At 41.9% G+C, this 18,148-nt stretch overlaps 1 protein-coding gene across 1 annotated transcript in view; it reads right to left on the bottom strand.

The window, feature by feature from the left end:
- The window catches only part of CDH13 (cadherin 13), a 778,625-nt gene that overhangs the window by 286,361 nt on the left and 474,116 nt on the right, over positions 1 to 18,148 (bottom strand). The window lies entirely within an intron of this gene.

Genomic DNA, 18,148 nt, shown 5'->3' with positions numbered 1-18,148 from the left:
TGAGTTCCGCATATATAGGGAGAGCTGGAATTCAGAGTCAAGTGAGAGTTGTGTGCATAGAGGGTGAAATTCACCCCTGTGCAGAAGAACAGTATAAGTATCATGCACCACCTGAGACTTACTTAGTGTTATTTTGGGGACGATTTTAAAGTCTTATAGGGGACTTAGGTGGTGCATGGGACTTTTGCTGGTCCTCTGCACAGTGGTGAATTTCTCCCATATTAAACTGATTTCTATTTGAAAATGTGATTAATATAACTTTAGAATTTTACATGTTTAACTTCTGGGATGAGATCCTGATCTCACTGCAAGCAGTGGCAAACTTCCCATTTACTTAATGAAGTCAAGATTTCACTCTGGAATAGATGGAAATTTTACAGCTAAAAGACAAACTGTGACACATTTCAGATTTAGAACAGAGCTAAAATAAAACAAGCCCTTAAATCTGAATGATACCACTATAATAATAATGGATACAAACATCATTGTTTCACTGTTTCTCACAATTTTAAAAAGTAACAAGCCTTAAAATTCATTCATCAATACATATAAAATTCCACCCACCTCCAATAATTAAGGGGAATGATGAACTGTTTTCTTTCATAAATACTCTACGTATTATATAATACGAATTATGGAGATTGCATCTGGCTCCATATCATTCAGCATTTAACCATATAATTTAGTTAGTGTAACTATTCGGGTAGGCTTTAGAATTTTAGGACAAAGGACTTTTAAACTTTAACAGTTCATGTCTTTGAACACAAGGGTATTTATTTATTACACAAGGCTATGAAAAGCTGCATTATTTCTTAAAGTGCAATACATTAATAAAGTAAAATAAAATATAACATAAAATGGCCCTATCCATTTTTTTTAAAAGCTTGGAATATTCTTCTAAAATTAGTTAAGAATTCCAAGTGGGTCTATTTTATTATAGCAGTTTATAGTAGTTCCTTCTGTAGTTAAATTGACTAAACAATCCCCCGTATAGATCCCTTTTTACTCTCTTTTACTTTTTACTTTTGAAAGAATTTTCTTTTTACTTCTGAAAGAATTTTCCTTAGGGATGCAATTTCTCACACTTGTTCGGTGCTCATAAATATATTTTGTTTTGGAAAATTTCAACCATTTATGAGTCATACTCCTAGAATAGCTTATCTAGGGAGAGAATCGACAAAATGTTGCTTCCCTGAACTTAATGTGTAAATGCTCTTAGTTGACATTGTAGTGCCTTGGCTAAATATTAAACAAAAAAATCATTTGAGTTCATAAAGTTATGAATGATTAGAAATAAGATTTGGAGACAATATAGTGGAAACAAATCTCTTAACTCTGCAAGTCAATATTTATGCCTGATCTATGCTTAAAATTTAAGTTGATATAGCTAAAATACTCATGCATATGAAAAATGCATATCCCTTGTCCCGTAGTTCTGCCACTTCCATGTAGATGCAACTAGTCGACACAAGAATGCTTCAGCCAACCAAGCTACTGGTGCTCAGGAGGTGGTGTTCCTATAGTGACTGAAAAACTTCTGATATTAGAATGCCCACACATGCCCAGCTGTGTGAGCATATAATATACATGCGTCATGATTACCTTGACATCAACCAAACTATTCAAATATTTGCAGGATTGGGCTCTCCGACTATTTGTAGCATGTGACAAGCAGAGCACAGTGGGATATGGTTTTCCCATCCTGTGAAAATTTTCAACAATTTAAAAATATTTCCTATTCCAAATTGGGACAAAAAGTCAACATCTGGAAAAATTATCATGAACCAAACATGCAAAAAAATTCAGCTTGGCTCAGACCAAACATTTCACTTTGATCATTTTGCAACATTTAATTTTGATTTGACCATTTTTATTCTTAACAGTATTTTATTATAATTAGCTTGAATTAAACTGAAAGGCATTTATAATGGAAAACCCAGAATTTTTCATTTCAACAATTTTGAAATTTTTTAAAAACGTTTTTCAAGTCAAAAATTTGCTGAAACTGACCCTTTTCCATGAAAAGTTTCAGTTTTGACAATCCAGCATTTTCTGATGAAAAATTCTCAAACAGCTTTAGAAAGTAGTATTTTAAGTCTCATGGTATTGTTCCTGTTCTTGTTTTGCCAGCCACATATGTTCAAAAATCATTAGTTAGGCCCCCAAAATTATGAGATTGACTTTAAAACCCTGATTTGGGGGAGGAGGGGAATAATACTTTTGATTTTTTTTTAAAATATCTTCTGATTTTACAGTTCTCACAGTGCACTGAGGTCACATTTGCAAATGTTCCTCTGCAATCATAGAAACATTTTTTTAAAAAATACATGAAAGCTGTGATTTTCACATAATTACTTGCCTCCAGGAGGTGGAGCTTTAAGTAAAACATCAAATATCTTTAGGTCTCAGAGTAGCAGCCGTGTTAGTCTGTATTCGCAAAAGAAAAGGAGTACTTGTGGCACCTTAGAGACTAACACATTTATTTGAGCATAAGCTTTCGTGAGCTACAGCGTCTGATGAAGTGAGCTGCAGCTCACGAAAGCTTATGCTCAAATAAATTGGTTAGTCTCTAAGGTGCCACAAGTACTCCTTTTCTTTTGTAAATATCTTTAGATTTGCAATAAAACATAAGAGTTGACAGCACTAATGTTCTCTGACTGGATAACAAACTTCTAAAATGAGAAAATAGACAATTATTTCTGATGAGTAGCATCTAACAAATAATGACAGGTTTCAGAGTAGCAGCCGTGTTAGTCTGTATTCGCAAAAAGAAAAGGAGTACTTGTGGCACCTTAATTGGTTAGTCTCTAAGGTGCCACTAGTACGCCTCATCCAACAAATAGCATCTTCTTGTTCAAATGTAAATGTGCATAATATGTAAAAATCACCCTTGTGCGGAAAGTCAGCACAAGGACTGTGCACCACTTATGTCTCACTTAAGCCCCTAGCACAGGATGTTCAGTGGTACATAGCCCCTTGTGCTAGTCCTCTGGATGAGGCACACATCCATGAAGAACACCCCTTTCCCAGGCATTTATGCCAACCAAAACCAAAGCATTCATGCTGATGTTTGTGAATAAAAGGGGGCATAGACATGGTCAAACCAAACATCTGTTCAGAATACAATAAATGATCACGGCGTTTGACTAACTATAGTCAAATAAACTTCTCTATGAAGGCTGCAATTTGTTTTATGAAAATGAAATATTAAGTTTTATTCTCTGTAGTAACTGTGAGACCATACATTATGGACTTCTCAAGGGGAACCTGAGAGGTAATCTTAAAGGTAATCTTTAATGAGGGATCAGTAGTGGATTGTTTCCATGTTCCAAAGACCTCATAAAACTTCTTTTCCTTGTCATGCTTCAAATGGAGTAATTCATTCTTTTACAGCATATTATCTTAGTTAATGTCTCCAAGCTGCAAGCTTCTACTTGACATTCCTTATAACCTCTCCCCATGCACCTTCCCAAATCTATAATAGCAAGTAATGGTCTAAAAGACTATAGATGACTCGTCACTGAATAATGCATCTTTTATAAAATGGTCATGCTTCTTGCAGATTAATATGCGTCTCAAAAGTAACTCCATACTTCCTAAAAGCCGTATTAGACTACAAGAGATATGCACCCATGAATTATGGCTTTTTTCTAACATTCTGTTTTTAAATGATAGTATCTTAACTTCAGCTTACCTCAAGATACAAGTAATAATAATAATAAAAACTCGGAACCACAAAACATATAGGTGGGAATCAGAAGATTCTCCATACCATATGACATGAAACACTCTCTAATTTATGATGAAGGCAGAATTTTCTTGACAGTTCCCTATTTAACTTATAAACCGCTAGTTCTCTCTTACTCAGCCATCTCTGTTATTATCCAAAATGGTAATGTTTAAGCAGCGACCTTCAAAATCTCCATCAACGTAGAGCAGTAACTTTTATAGTGCATAATAATATTAAAATCATGACAGAAAACAGAGTGGTATTTGTACAAGCCGAAACGGAAGCTTTATTTAGAAGACCACTTGCATATCTAACTTTTGCTTAAAAAAATGACATCACTACAAGTCAATTGTGTACCATAATTTTATCAACCTAAGGCAAGTAAATAAATATACATATTGCATGTGCAATACGAGTATGTAGGAACATCCTCACTCTCCTTATGGCTACAGAGATCTTGGCAGTTGCCACGGCATTTTTGAGTGTCCAGCACAGCCATTTCTGTACAAACGCAGATCCAATAAAAAATAAATAAAAAGCAAGAAATGCAATGTGTGACGAAGTGGGGGTTTTATCCGTCTTGCTTGTATGTGTGTGTTACTGTCCTGTACTAATATTGTGTGTACCTTAGTTTCCCTGTGTACTGCACCAATACTTAGGTGGTGGGAATTGTGCGTGTGATTTTGCTGAGGCCCTCGGGGCAGGTGAAACTGCCCAGCTATTTGCAGCTATGTAAGCTGAGACCTAGGAGGGGAGTGCGACCAGGTGACATCTTTGGCCCAGGAAGCAAGACAAAGGGAAGGAGAAGGGGCTACAGGGGGGTGTCGGAGGTCGGGTGGCTGGAGGCTGGCAGTCTGCTTGGGGTACTGGAAGGAGAGGGTGGGGGGAATCCAGGGTGTCTGGCCCAGGATTCCCAAGATGCACTTGGCTGAAAGTCACTGATGTTTGTAATAACAAGCTCTGCTCTATGCTGTGGTCCTGTCTACGAATAAACCTTCTGTTTTAGGCTGGCTGAGAGTCACGTCTGACTGCGGAGCTGAGGTGCAGGGCCCTCTGGCTTCCCCAGGAGCCCCACTGGTGCGGACTCGCTGTGGGAAGCGCATGGTGTAACGAGGGGATGCTGAATGCTCCGAGGTCAGTCCCAGGAAGGCCGAAGTTGTGTGAGCTTCTTGCCCTGGAGACAGTATGTAGTGCTTCCCCAGAGTCCCGACTGGCTTCGTATGGAGTAGTTCCAGAGCATTGCCCGGTGACCCCGTGACACTAGGTATGCTTCCAATGAAGTGAGCTGTAGCTCATGAAAGCTTATGCTCAAATAAATTTGTTAGTCTCTAAGGTGCCTCAAGTCCTCCTTTTCTTTTTAGGTATGCTAAGAAGCACTCATGTCAAAAATTAAAAAGAGAATCATTGGCCCATAGATATGATTTATGATAAAACACAGCTATCAGAGGCACCCATCACAAATGCTGTGTAGAGGAGTTGCATGTAACAGATATAATTGTATGTCTGAGAGTATGGCTAATTGAAAGAGTGCCATCTACTGAGACATAAGAATATGAGACATAAGAACATTGTTCATCAGTATGTAGTAGCAATAAAGTTCTTGCTGAGTCTTGCAAATGGCTTCCTCGTCAGACAGCTCCTAGCAGGGCACTGAGAAGGCTAAAGTTCACAATAATTACAGAACTCACAGTAAAGCTGAGCATTTCAAAGTATGTGGATGCTCAGTTTCTATAATCCCTCTTTGTTTTAACAAGACAAAATCTCAGATGAACCTGCTAATTATATTACCATATAAGAAATGAATGAAATAAAAATAAGCTAAAAATACATCTTCAGCCTCTTGTGATTTAGTGCATGGCAATATAAACAACATTTGCAATGCAGGCAAGTTAACAGTGCCTTGAGGAATAACGTTTTCAGTTCTTGATTTGTATGAATTTAAGTCTGCATCCTTAGGACTCAACTGTGCCTGATGCTTCTGTTTCCCAAAAATCCCCCATGGCAGAGGCAGGGCAGAAACACACTGGCGCAGGAGATGCTCAAGGAACCTTTCTACCTCAAGCAGGTACAAAGCTTCCCAGCGTTCTCCAGTGCAAGCACAACTGCGACTACTGTGTGGCTGGTACTGAAGGGAAGAGAGAATCCATGAAATTTCAGGGATGCTCAGGTGAGTTGAGGAACAAAGAGTGTAGGCCAGTGTTTTTTCAAAGTGTTGGTCATGACCCAGTAGCGGGTTATGGCATGTTAGGTACTGGGTCGCCTTGTTCTGATCAGCACCGCCGACCAGGACGTTAAAAGTCCCATTGGCAGCACTGACCAGCTAAGTGCCTACCATTTTCGACACCATGCTGGGCCCCGGAAGCGGCCAGCAGTGGGTCTGGCTTCCAGGCAGGGGGGCCACGGGGCTCCACGTGCTGCCCCCACCCTGAGCTCTGGCTCCCCACTCCCACTGGCTGGAAACCAGCCAATGGGAGCTGGGGGGTCAGTGCCTGCAGGCAAGAGTCTCACAAAGCTGCTTGCGTGCCTCCGCCAAAGAGCCGGACCTCCTGCTGGCCGCTTCTGGAGCACAGCATGGTCCATGGCGCCAGGACAGGCAGGAAGCCTGCCTCTGCAGCCCGGCTGCGCCACTGACCGAGGTAAGTCCGCACCCCAACCCCAATCCCTTGCCCCAGCCCTGAGCCACCCCCAAACCTGGAACCCCTTCCTGCACCCCAAACCCCTCATCCCTGGCCCCACCCCAGAGCCTGCACCCCCCAGCCCAGAGCCCTGACCTCCTCCCACACCCCAACCCCCTGCCCCAACCCTGAGCCTTCCCCAAACCTGGAGCCCCTCCTGCTCCCCAAACACCTCATCCCTAGCCCCACACCAGAGATGCACCCCCAGCCCAGACCCCCTCCTGTACCCCAACCCCCTGCCCAGAGCCCCCTCCCACACCCTGAACCCCTCATTCCCTGCCCCACCCCACAGCCCTCACCCCCACACCCCAACCCTCTGTCCCTGCCCTGAGCCCCTCCCACACCCTAAACCTCTCATCCCCAGCTCCATTGGGTCATGGGCAGCAACAATTTTCTTTAACTGTGTCCCCAGAAAAAAAAGTTTGAAAACAACTGGTGCCGGCCATGCTTACAGGATGAGGGACTCTGTCCTGAAAAGCAGCGAAAAAGGTAGGGGGGGTCATGGTGAACATGAGTTTGCAGTGTGATACTGCGGCCAAAGCGAGCTAATCCGATCCTGCAATGTATAAATGCAGTAATCTCAAGAAGGAGTAGAAAGGTTATTCTACTTCTACATTTGACACTGGTGCTATCACTGCTGGAATACTGTGTTCACTTCTGGAGCCCACAATTTAAGAAGGATGTTGATAAATTGGAGAGGGTTCAGAGAAAAGCCATGAGAATGATTAAAGAATTAGAAAATATGCCTTCTAGGAACAGACCCAAAGAGTTCAATATATGTAGCTTAACAAAGAGGGTGGGAGTTGATTACAGTCTAAGTATCTACATGAGGAACAAATATTTAATAATGGGCTCTTCAATCTAGCAGAGAAAGGAATAATACAATTTAATGGCTGGAAGCTGAAACTAGACGAATTCAGACTGAAATAAAGTGTAATTTTTTAACAGTGAGAGTAATTAGCCATTGGAACAATTTACCAAGGGTTGTGGTGGATTCTCAATCACGGACAATTTTTAAATCAAGATTAAATATTTTCTAAAAGATCTGCTCTACGAATTATTTTGGGGAAGTTCTATGCCTATGTTGTAGAGGAGGTCAGACTAGAGGATCACAATGGTTCCTTCTGCCTTGGAATCTATGAATATATGAATGCAAATACTTTAACTGTGTCAGGCTCCTACATTGGAGTTGGGGCAGAAAGGTTTTCAACTAAATTGGAAAGAGTCCTGCGGAGGGCAACAAAAATGATTAGGGGTCTGGAACACATGAGTTATGAGGAGAGGCTGAGGGAACTGGGGATGTTTAGTCTACGGAAGAGAAAAATGAGGGGGGATTTGATAGCTGCTTTCAACTACCTGAAAGGGGGTTCCAAAGAGGATGGCTCTAGACTGTTCTCAGTGGGAGCAGAAGACAGAACAAGGAGTAATGGTCTCAAGTTGCAGTGGGGGAGGTCGAGGTTGGATATTAGGAAAAACTTTTTCACTAGGAGGGTGGTGAAACACTGGAATGCATTACCTAGGGAGGTGGTGGAATCTCCTTCCTTAGAAGTTTTTAAGGTCAGGCTTGACAAAGCCCAGGCTGGGATGATTTAATTGGCGATCGGTCCTGCTTTGAGCAGGGGGTTGGACTAGATGACCTCCTGAGGTCCCTTCCAACCCTGATAGTCTATGATTCCATCTTTGCCTCCACAAAGGAGCCACACACGATAGCCATTAGTGTTTCTCTATAGCTGGTCAGGGAAAACTGAAAACATTTTTGCTTTTGTTTTTTCAATGGGAAAACAAAACCAAAACAATCCAACAAAAACAGAATTCATCCATTTTGTCAGAAAGTCATTTCAATTGACAAAACATTTCAATAGAAAACTTTTGACTAGGAGTCACACATGTTTTAAAAATACCTCTAGCTTTGTACTGAGATGCAAGTGTATCCTCTAAAGAAAGTCTTGTGGGCATTTAGCTTCTGCATTAGTTCAAAGGACTAATGAAATAAAGAAGGTTGTATTAATTCTACTGGGCATGGTTCATAAAGGAATCCATAGACTGAACCCTGCTGTCTGGTTTTTCAAGCACTGGAAGTGAGCAGGAGTATCATAGCACCAGTAAAGTCTAGGTAAGCAGCATATTGGTGGTAAAAAAACCCGTCATGCAAATTATGCATCGGCATAGAACCGAAGCCACTGAACTGAGCATTGAAAAGATGCCACTATTCACTGCCCACAATTGATGACATCTTGCCAGAACTCTCCAAAGCCAGAATCTTTATGGTTTGTGAGGTGAGAAATGGATTTTGGCACATAAGCCTGGATAAAGAATGCAGCATGTTGACAACTTTTGCAACACCCTTTGGTCACTGGAGAAGGCTATGCATGCCAATTGGCATAAGCCAAGAACCAGAGGTGTTCCAGAGAAGACTCACCCAAGCACTGGAAGGACTGCATGGGGTGAAAATAACGGAAGATGATATCCGCATTTTAGGTGAAGAGAGCAATGAAACAGAAGCTGAATGAGACCATGAAAGAAAGCTATACACTTTTCTATAGCAACACAGGGACAAAAATATAAAACTCAGCCCCCCAAAAATGTGACTCAAACAGCATGAAGTGACATACATTAGACATCTGCCCACAGCAGAGGGCCTGAAAGCAGATTCCCAACAAGATCAAGCTCTAGTGGATGTGAAAGAGGCACCATGCTTCACCGTAACGATGCATTTTCTGTTCCAGTTCTGTCCACACTTGGCTGCAGTAGTATAACCTGTATGTTAGCTCACAAGGCAGAATGTTGGGTGGGATTGGGCAGGTCCTCAACAGCAAGCATTTGACATGCTGAAACAAATGTTAATGGATACTCCTGTCCCAAAGTAGAGGAGAGCCACTGATATTCCAGTGTGATGCACTGGAGAGAGGAATGGGTGCAGCTATTTTCTGTTTTGCAAGAGCAGCTGGTCACTTACATTAGCAGACCCTGTCAGAGACTGACTGTGGCTGCGGTATTTGGAGAGAAGTAATTGCATCAGTACACCTATGGCTACTCATTAATAATGTAATCAGATCACGAACCTCTAGAGAGAAGAATGGCAAAGCCCCTTCTTAGTGCTCCAAAGAGATTCCAGTGCTTGTTGATGTGCCTACACATTACCAGATAGAGATAAGATATTGTCCAGGGTGACTCCTAGTGTTAGCATCAGCGAGTTGAGGGAAGAGATCAGGACACTGAATCCATTAACATGCTGTGCTATCTCCTAGTGTAGAGGATGGAAATCAAAGAGGCTACAGAAAAGGATGTCCAATCACTGGAAGCCAAGAGAGCAACAGTCGCAGGGTAGCTAGAAGACAAAAGCCAAGTACCCGTAGAAGCAGAACCATATTTTCAAATTAAAGATGAGCTGAGTGTTCAGGATGGAGCCATATTTTGAGAAGAAAGAGCTACTGTCCCTGCCTCATTACATGAGGATGTCATGCAACAAAATACATACCCCACATCTGGGCATTGACAGCTGTCTTAGATGGGCTCAATAGTGTGTTTACTGACTGAGAATGAATACACAACTCCACTTCTTGATAAAAGGGTGTGACACCTGCCGGTCATGTGATAACTGCCAGCAGAAAAAGACTTACCACATGAGCTCCCCACCCAGCCATAGGAAAAGGTGTACTGAACTACAGTAGAATACTACTCACATTTTTGGGCGGTTGATGCCCTGCCTGATACAAAAAGCAAGCCAGTGATTAGCATACTTCAGGCCCTCTTTGAAAAATATGGCATTCTGGACCATCTATTCACTGACAACAGACCCCAATTTGCCTCAGAAGAATGCAAGGAATTTACATACAAATGGGAGTTTGACCACCACCCTACCTTGCCAGCATACCCTCAGAGGTATGGCAAAGTGGAACCAGCTTTGAAAACAGCTAAGAGACTGTTACACAAACCTCCTTCTTCTGGTTCAGACAACTTGTTAGCGTTTCTGGAACACAAGAATACCCCAAAACAGGGGTGCTAAAACAGTCCAACACAGGCACAGATGGGAAGAAGGACCCAAACCCTGCTACCAGTGAGGAGTTATCTACCTCAGCAAGAAGGACGGGGACACTGTTGAGAGAAGATGACCAACCATCAGGGAAAGCAGGCACTAGAGTATGATAGGTCAGCCAAGGACTTACCAGCCCTGGAGACAAGCACACCTGTGAGGATCCAGCCATTAGAGAGACACCAGAAAGCGGGGACTAAAGGACTCATGAGGGGTGCAGTGGTACTCAGGTCATGAGATGACTACTCAAGAGGAACAAGTGATCTGAAGGAACAGGAACTTACAAGCCAGAATGGAATGCAATCACAGAATGGAAAGACAGCGAACCACCCAGAGGCCAACCCACAGTGAGGGAGGAGAGTTTGCTAAACTCTGAGACAGGTGACAGGGAAACAGAGATAGGTCACTCCGAGTGTGGTCACTTGCTGAGAAGACGAGACTATCACCAGCTGAGTCTGTGGTAAAGACAAGCTTCTCACTTGGATATGCGCTAGCATCCTATGGCCAAAGGGACACCAGGTGGGGCGGGGGAGTCTAGCCATAAATTATTTGTTCAAAATGTTTACAGGTTTGTAAAATAGGGAAGGTGTATCATGGTCAGTGGAACTGCTGTCAGAAGATCCATGCTCCCTGGAGGGACTGTCACTGAAGGGAACACAAGTGGAACAGGGAATGTGGCGTAGTAGGCTAGAAGCATCTCAGCCACTTGGACACAGCAGCCCACAGGGCTTAATAAAGTTCCACTTGTTCAACTTCACTTGCATTACACTTCACTCTTTGCCCATGAAACACGCGACACCAGGAAAACAACTTTTCAAAAAGTGTTAGATCCTTTGCTTCCATTCACTCATAAAAAGAAAAAAAAGAGAATGAACAGCAGCAAACCGCTGCACAAGACTCGTGCATGCTGTCAAAAAGAAGAGTCTAAGGCTGCGGTTCTCAAACTTCTTTGCACCGTGACCCCCTTCTGACAACAAAAATTACTATATGACCCTGGGGCGGGCAGCGTGGAGGGGGACCAAAGCCTGAGCACCGGCACCCCAGGTGGGGAGGGATGGGCCAAAGCTGAAGCCCAAGAGCTTCTGCCCTGGGTGGGGGGCATATAACCTTAGCCCTGAACAGTGGGACTCAGGCTTCGGCTTCAGAGCCAGGCAGTGGGGCTTGGGCTTGAGCCCTGGACCCCAGCAAGTCTAACACCAGCTTTGATGACCCCATTAAAATGGGGTCACAACCCACTTTGGGGTCCTGACCCACAGTTCGAGAAACCCTGCTCTAATGGTATCTGCTGGCATCCACAACGAGCACTTCTGCAGGCAAGATCATATCAGACAGCCTTGGTCACTATCTCGTGTCACCCCAAGACTCATTAGAAAGGTTTGAGGGAGAGTATGCCTGGGCACAGACTTAGGGAAAAGGTAAACAAATCCCTGTCAGCAAAGTTCTGCGAGAAATTGTATCTAGTGTCAGGAGTCGCACAATGCATCACTCTTCAGTATCAAGGCATTAAAACAGTCAGCTGCAGTGTATGCAACTGGCTCAATGATGACCCACTTTTGTGCAGTCTATTTTGTTTAGAAAAAGTTCAGAAAATCTTGAATATTAAGCCTCTTTTCAAGCTATAATGATCATGGAGATTAGCTCTGATCAGCAGTTTTAGGCCATATGTAAATTCTGTGTCCCAAGGCATAGTAGCTGACTATAAAACTTTTATTTCTTTCTCTCTCTCTCACTTTTTTTTGGCGTGTGTGGGTGGGGGGGGGGGGGGAGGGGGGGCAGGTTAGCTGTGATAAGGATACTGCCTCATAGAGCCTCATTACTATTGGTCCATACCATCTACTTAGCATTCAACAGGTCAGAATTCTTAGAGCATGTCAAGGACTAGCCTTCAGCTATGGTTTACTAGCTCTGAAAGAGAATATTATTTAAGCATTAAAAAAAAAATCTAATTCTGGTTCCCTTAATTAATCCTTTTTTATGTGTTCCAGCTCTTTGGCTTCTGCAGCCTGAGCTAACTTAATAGCATTTCGATAGACTGTCCCCCTGTCTTTCCCCCCCCTTCCCCCAAACTTGCTGATAAAAACATTCCAAAATGAGAACTTGAGACAGCAGGGGCTTGGAGGGGATGCCTTTCCTTTCCTTTTTTTTTTTTCATTCCCACCTCCAAGGAAATAATATTTAAGGCCCTCAAGACTGGCCACAGTTCCCTCAGACTCACCACTCATAACCCACTGAAAACAACAATGGTCTTCTGTGGCAACACAGCTGCTTGCTACTCCTCAGGGTGAGCCTGGGTGAAGTCACTCTCTGTTGAGGGTGCTGTAATGTGGAACCTCCTACTGGATGAGGTGACACAGGTCTTTTTCAGAGAATACTGATTGACTCACCATTTTGGAAAAGCTTTCCCATAAAACCAAAGACATGAAAATTCAGTAATGAATACCACAGTAAACATAAGAACATAAGAATGGCAATGGGTCAGACCAAAGGTCCACCTAGCCCAGTATCCTGTCTTCCAGTTGTGGCCAATGCCAGGTGGCCCAGAGGGAATGAACAGAACAGGGAATCATCAAGTGATCCATCCCCTGTTACCCATTCCCAAACAAAAGCTCCTAACCTACTACGGGCATTTCTGCATGAATCTTGGCACCTGTATATGGTGCTCAGATACTTTGATGAGGGCGCTCCAGAAGTATAGTGGATAATTCCTAGTATCACTGTTCGTGGAAAGAGCACCAAAATGAAATGTTTCCCCTAATGACTGTAACACGTTAGCAGCCAAAATGTAAGCAGGGAAATCAATTCTTAAATGTGGTGAATAAAAGGAAAAGTTGCAAGCTTAATTCTAAAAGGCTTCCTCACACAGAACAAACTGGGAGGAGTTAGAGTTCTATTTAATAATGATGAAGTCTGAAGTTGATCATCTCTGCCCTCAGTTATTGGATGCAGCTGTAGCAATGAGAAAATAAGAGCCAAAGAGTGGATAACTTACATTATCTTAACTACCAAGGACAATACTTTAAAAATATAAAACCGAGGTGGAAAACTGCTGATTCCTTGAAGATTTCTCTCTCTCTCTCTCTTTCTTTCTTTTCTTTTTTTTTTTGGCGCTAAGAGCATATGATCAAATTCATAACTTGTGTAAACTGGTGCAGCTTCCATGAAGTCAAGAGCAGTGCTAATTTACACTAGCTGAGAATCACTGAATGAGACTCAAACTACAAAATATGGCTATGGTCACCTTTCATCTTATCAAGGTTACCAATTTGTGTAAAAAAAAATAACCCAGAAACCATGATATTTCAACTTGAAAGCAAAAGGCAAAACTTTTTAAATTAAGAAAGAAAGAAGTTTGCAAAAAAAATGTTTGCAAGCATGTCCAAATAGTAATTTATACAATTTCATGACCCATTACACTTTCTGCAAGAAATGCTGAGGGGCCAGTATTGCTTTTGTTGTCAGTAGCTGTGGTCCCACTGTTTCTCACACTTGGTAATTGAATGCTCATGGAAGACAGCTTTTCCCATCCCCACTCATCACTGAGCGGATCTTACTGTAATCCCAAATGGCATAAGACCTGTAGGGTATGTCTACATTGCAGCTGGGAGGTATGATTCCCAACGTGGGTAGAAAGACACACGCTAGCGACTAAAAATAGCAGCCTGGATATGGTGGCATGGGTCAGCTCAGGCTAGCCACGTAAGTCCAAGCTCGTCTGACTCCCTGGGTCTAACCTTGGGTTAGCCTGTGTTGCCATCTATTCAGTAACATCCACGCTGCCATTTTTAGCACACTGATTTGAGCATAGCTAGCGCAAGCACGGCTACCTGTGCTGGAAATCACACCTCCCAGCTGCATTGCAGACATACTCATAGACTCTTTGAAGTCCACTAATGACTTTGCTTTGCCAGTCTAACGTGGAAGGTGCTCATGTCCAAGAGCGACGGGCAGCAATATAAAACCCTAAAACAGAGAGAGATTCGTGTTCATTCACACAAGTGGTCCAGCACAGGTACTTTAGGTGCAAACTTCCCCATGACATCCCACTAATGTGCTTCAGCACTACAGCTGGTCAAGAATTTTTTACTACATATTTTTCATTTAAAAATGCAGATTTGTCTAAACTGAAACTTTCTGTGGGAAAGGGTCAGTTTCAAATCTGTACTTGAGAATTTTTTGCATAAGTTTTGAAATTGTCAATCCATCCCATTTTGATATTTCCAAAAATGAAATTTTTCAGTTTTCTGGTTTGGAATGATTTTTTCTTTAGAAATGTAAGCTAATTATTGTACTTTTAAAAAAAAATCCAAAATATTTCAAATAACTGTTAAACTTCTTATATGGTTAAAAAAATCCCTTAAAATACACATACACACATAGTTGGGCTATGAAAAATTTTAAAATGTTAACTTTTCCACCTAATTCGGAACAGGAACATTTTCTAAAGTCTTGAAAATGTTATCAGGACAGGAAAACCATTTCTTACCCAGCTCAATTCAGCAATGTCCAGGAGACACAGTTATCTACAGAAGTTTGGTTTCTAACTGACCTATGTTTAATTGGCCAACAAGAGCTCTGTTGTGGCTTTCAGATGTGGACAACTGCCTCATAGGAATTGGACAAGAGCCATCAAACTAATTTCATGCAATGTACTGAGAAGTCACCAGATGGTAACACTTTTGTTCATTGGCCAGTTTGAGCTCAACAGGTGAACTAGATGGTGGTTTTTAATATGTCCACAACCATGCAGGTTTTTAGTTAAAAATGAGACTTTCAGAAGCAGCAATTTAATTTGCTTTGTGCAAAAATGTCCTTAATGCTGAAGAAACTCTAGTGATCTAAATGTCCAATCCTGCTAGATACTGAATACTGAAATCAGGTGCTCAGTACCACCGTTTCTAAGTATAATTAGATATAACATAATTGAATCGGAAGTCTTTTTCTCCCTAAAGAAGATGAACTGCTCTCTGTCAAGGGAGGAAACCAAAAGCAGGTGCTGTTCACACAGCTTAGTTTCTCTTTTCTGGCCTTTGCCAGCTTCAGTCCAATAAAAAGACCAACCCTGCAAACACTTACTACTGATTGTAGTGTTTACTACCTAACCTGAATAATCGGCAGGATTGCGGGCCTGATCCTGCAAACGCTAACAACCACAGTGATTATGGTTGTAAGTAATCCCCAAAACTACCAAGCACTGCTGGATAGCAAGGACCCAATCTAATGTCTGGTGAAGCCAATGATTTTTATGGACAATGGATTTGGGAACAAGCATTTCCAGGATCAGACACAAGTGCAATTTAGTCTTTGATGTGATATTTTACAGTATTGCACAGTATTTTAATTGAAAGACATGTACTTTCTGTAATTATATTTTGTAGCCTGCACCGCACTCCAACAATGTTTGAGGAGGGGGAAAGTGACGTGGGAGCTTAGAGACAGAATTCACTGTGGGGGTTTTGGGGGAATAAATCAATACTTTTATTCATCAAGGTCCCCAGCAAAGATGCTGTGGGCGCTGCACAATTAACAACTGATTGCAAGAAAAAGTAACATTAATTAAAGCTTTATGCAATACAGTATGAAAGAAAAGTAACATAGTAAGTTAATTTCATAAGGAAAGCTCTGGACAGAAGCCATTCAAAGTCCTGGAAACTTTGTGGACCCTTTGTGTGATACCCTGCCACCTCGATATTCACCACTGTCATGTAATTAGGATATGTTTTGTACAAAGTATGCCTTCTGAGGTATCATTCTAAAAGTCTTGATCTAAAAGACATTAATGTCTCATTGGATTGTATGTGTGATCGTCATATGTGAAGTTATGAAGTTTGGTGATGTGTGGGTTACTGAAACATGTTGTGAGGTTGAAAACACCCACAAGCAGCCTTTCAGGTACAACAGTAAAAAGGCCAAATAATGTTAATGGCTCATTGAGGAAATGCACACAAGCACAAGGATTACCCCAGGAACTGTATACAATAGAAACCTCTTGGAGATAGCACTACACAATGGGAACTGTTTGACCCAGGTCACAGCAAAAGAGCTTTCCAGCAAGTGAGAAGAAGATATAAAAGGGGGGAAATGACATCATGATGGTACCTCTCTCTCCCTACAACAACATACCTGGAAACAACTGAGGGGCAAGGACTGAACTGAGGGAAGTGATGGTCCCAGGCTAGAAGGATTTTTAGCCTGTGTATGAAAGACCTGGGAAGCCAAGGCAACTTGTGCCTTAAGAATCTGTCACCCTGTTTATCACTCAGAGTGAGAATTTGCTAATTCATATCCATCCTATCTAGCATGTTAAGCTCAGTGTGTGGCTTTGTTAATTTACTAAGATAATCAGCTTTGCTATGTTTGCTATCACTTATAATCACTTAAATTCTATCTTTTGTAGTTAATAAACTTGTTTTTGTTTTGTCTAAAACTGAGTGTGGAAATTATAACTTGCAACAGAAAGCTGTTGCATCTCTCTCTCCACATTGAGGTAGGGGCAAATTTTACGAGCTTACGCTGTACAATTCCCTGTGCAGTGCAAGATAGTATAATTTTGAGCTTACACTCCAGAGGGGGATGTATGCCTTAGCAGCGGGGAGGTGCCTTAGCTGTATAGCCTAACCATGCAGGGGTTGGTCAGAAAGCCTGTTTGCATGTCACAACAGCTGGGTGTGTCCCTGCCTGTGTGTGTATGCTGATTGAAAGAGCAATCTTAGAGAGTTTAGCAACTTGTCGCAGCAGCACAGTGTGATAGGGAGCCCAGGCTGGTGGGTCAGGCAGACTCAGTGGTACCCTAGTTCCAAGTGGCACCTCGGGGGGAACACATCACACCATGCATGTTGTAAGAATGGGTTTGAGGCAACTGGAGCTTTCTCCAAGAACTTCTCCATGCTAGGCCTCATCTTCAGTCTCCAAAGATTGCCCTTCCCCCAAAAATGGATCCACTGCTACATGGAACACCCTGGCTATAACTCTCCTGCATGAATTTTACCAATAATTCAGCATCACTTTGTTTAACTGTACTCTACTCAGGTGGAGCAAGGATTGGTCACCTGACAAGAATGCACTCCAGGATATAAGCTCTCCTGTTTATCAAAACCCTTTTAATCTGAATGTTTCAGATGCCTCCCAAAATTTTTGGATACATGGATGGATGGAAAGATATAGTCAGACAAATTAAATAATACAATAAGAACATTTAAAGGATTACTTCCTCAACATCAATAGATGTTTGAAGTAAGAGAGCACAAGTGCCTTTGCTTTAATGAAAGCTAATGGAATGCTTGTTCAACAGACTTTTGTAACCTAACATCATGGAATCCAGACTATAAAACTATACAAATATATTGATCTCGGGCAACTGTTCTGAAGCTCAAGGTTTTTGTTTGACACGATAAGATGATAGATTACTGCTTGAAGCTGCAAATCAATGGATCTTTGAGTAAAGTTGAAAAAAATGTAATCAAGAACGTTCGACAAACTGAATTCATTTTTTACCCCTCTCAACAAAAATCAACCACCCGTCTGAGGTCAAGTATAATCTGGCCTTCTAAAACCTAAAGCAGTGAAGCCAAGAAATACTGTTTGACTGTGTACTTGATAGCATTATCCCCTAGCGTGCTCTCAAAGATTATCCATAATGTATGTTCAATGAAGGAGTAATCATATGACCCTATGGACAAAGTCTGTACTGTATATCAAATCATGTAATTAGAA

Source organism: Caretta caretta, chromosome 12 (assembly GCF_965140235.1).
Source record: "Caretta caretta isolate rCarCar2 chromosome 12, rCarCar1.hap1, whole genome shotgun sequence".
NCBI lineage: Eukaryota > Metazoa > Chordata > Testudines > Cheloniidae > Caretta > Caretta caretta.
This window is presented reverse-complemented; position numbering and strand designations above follow the sequence as displayed.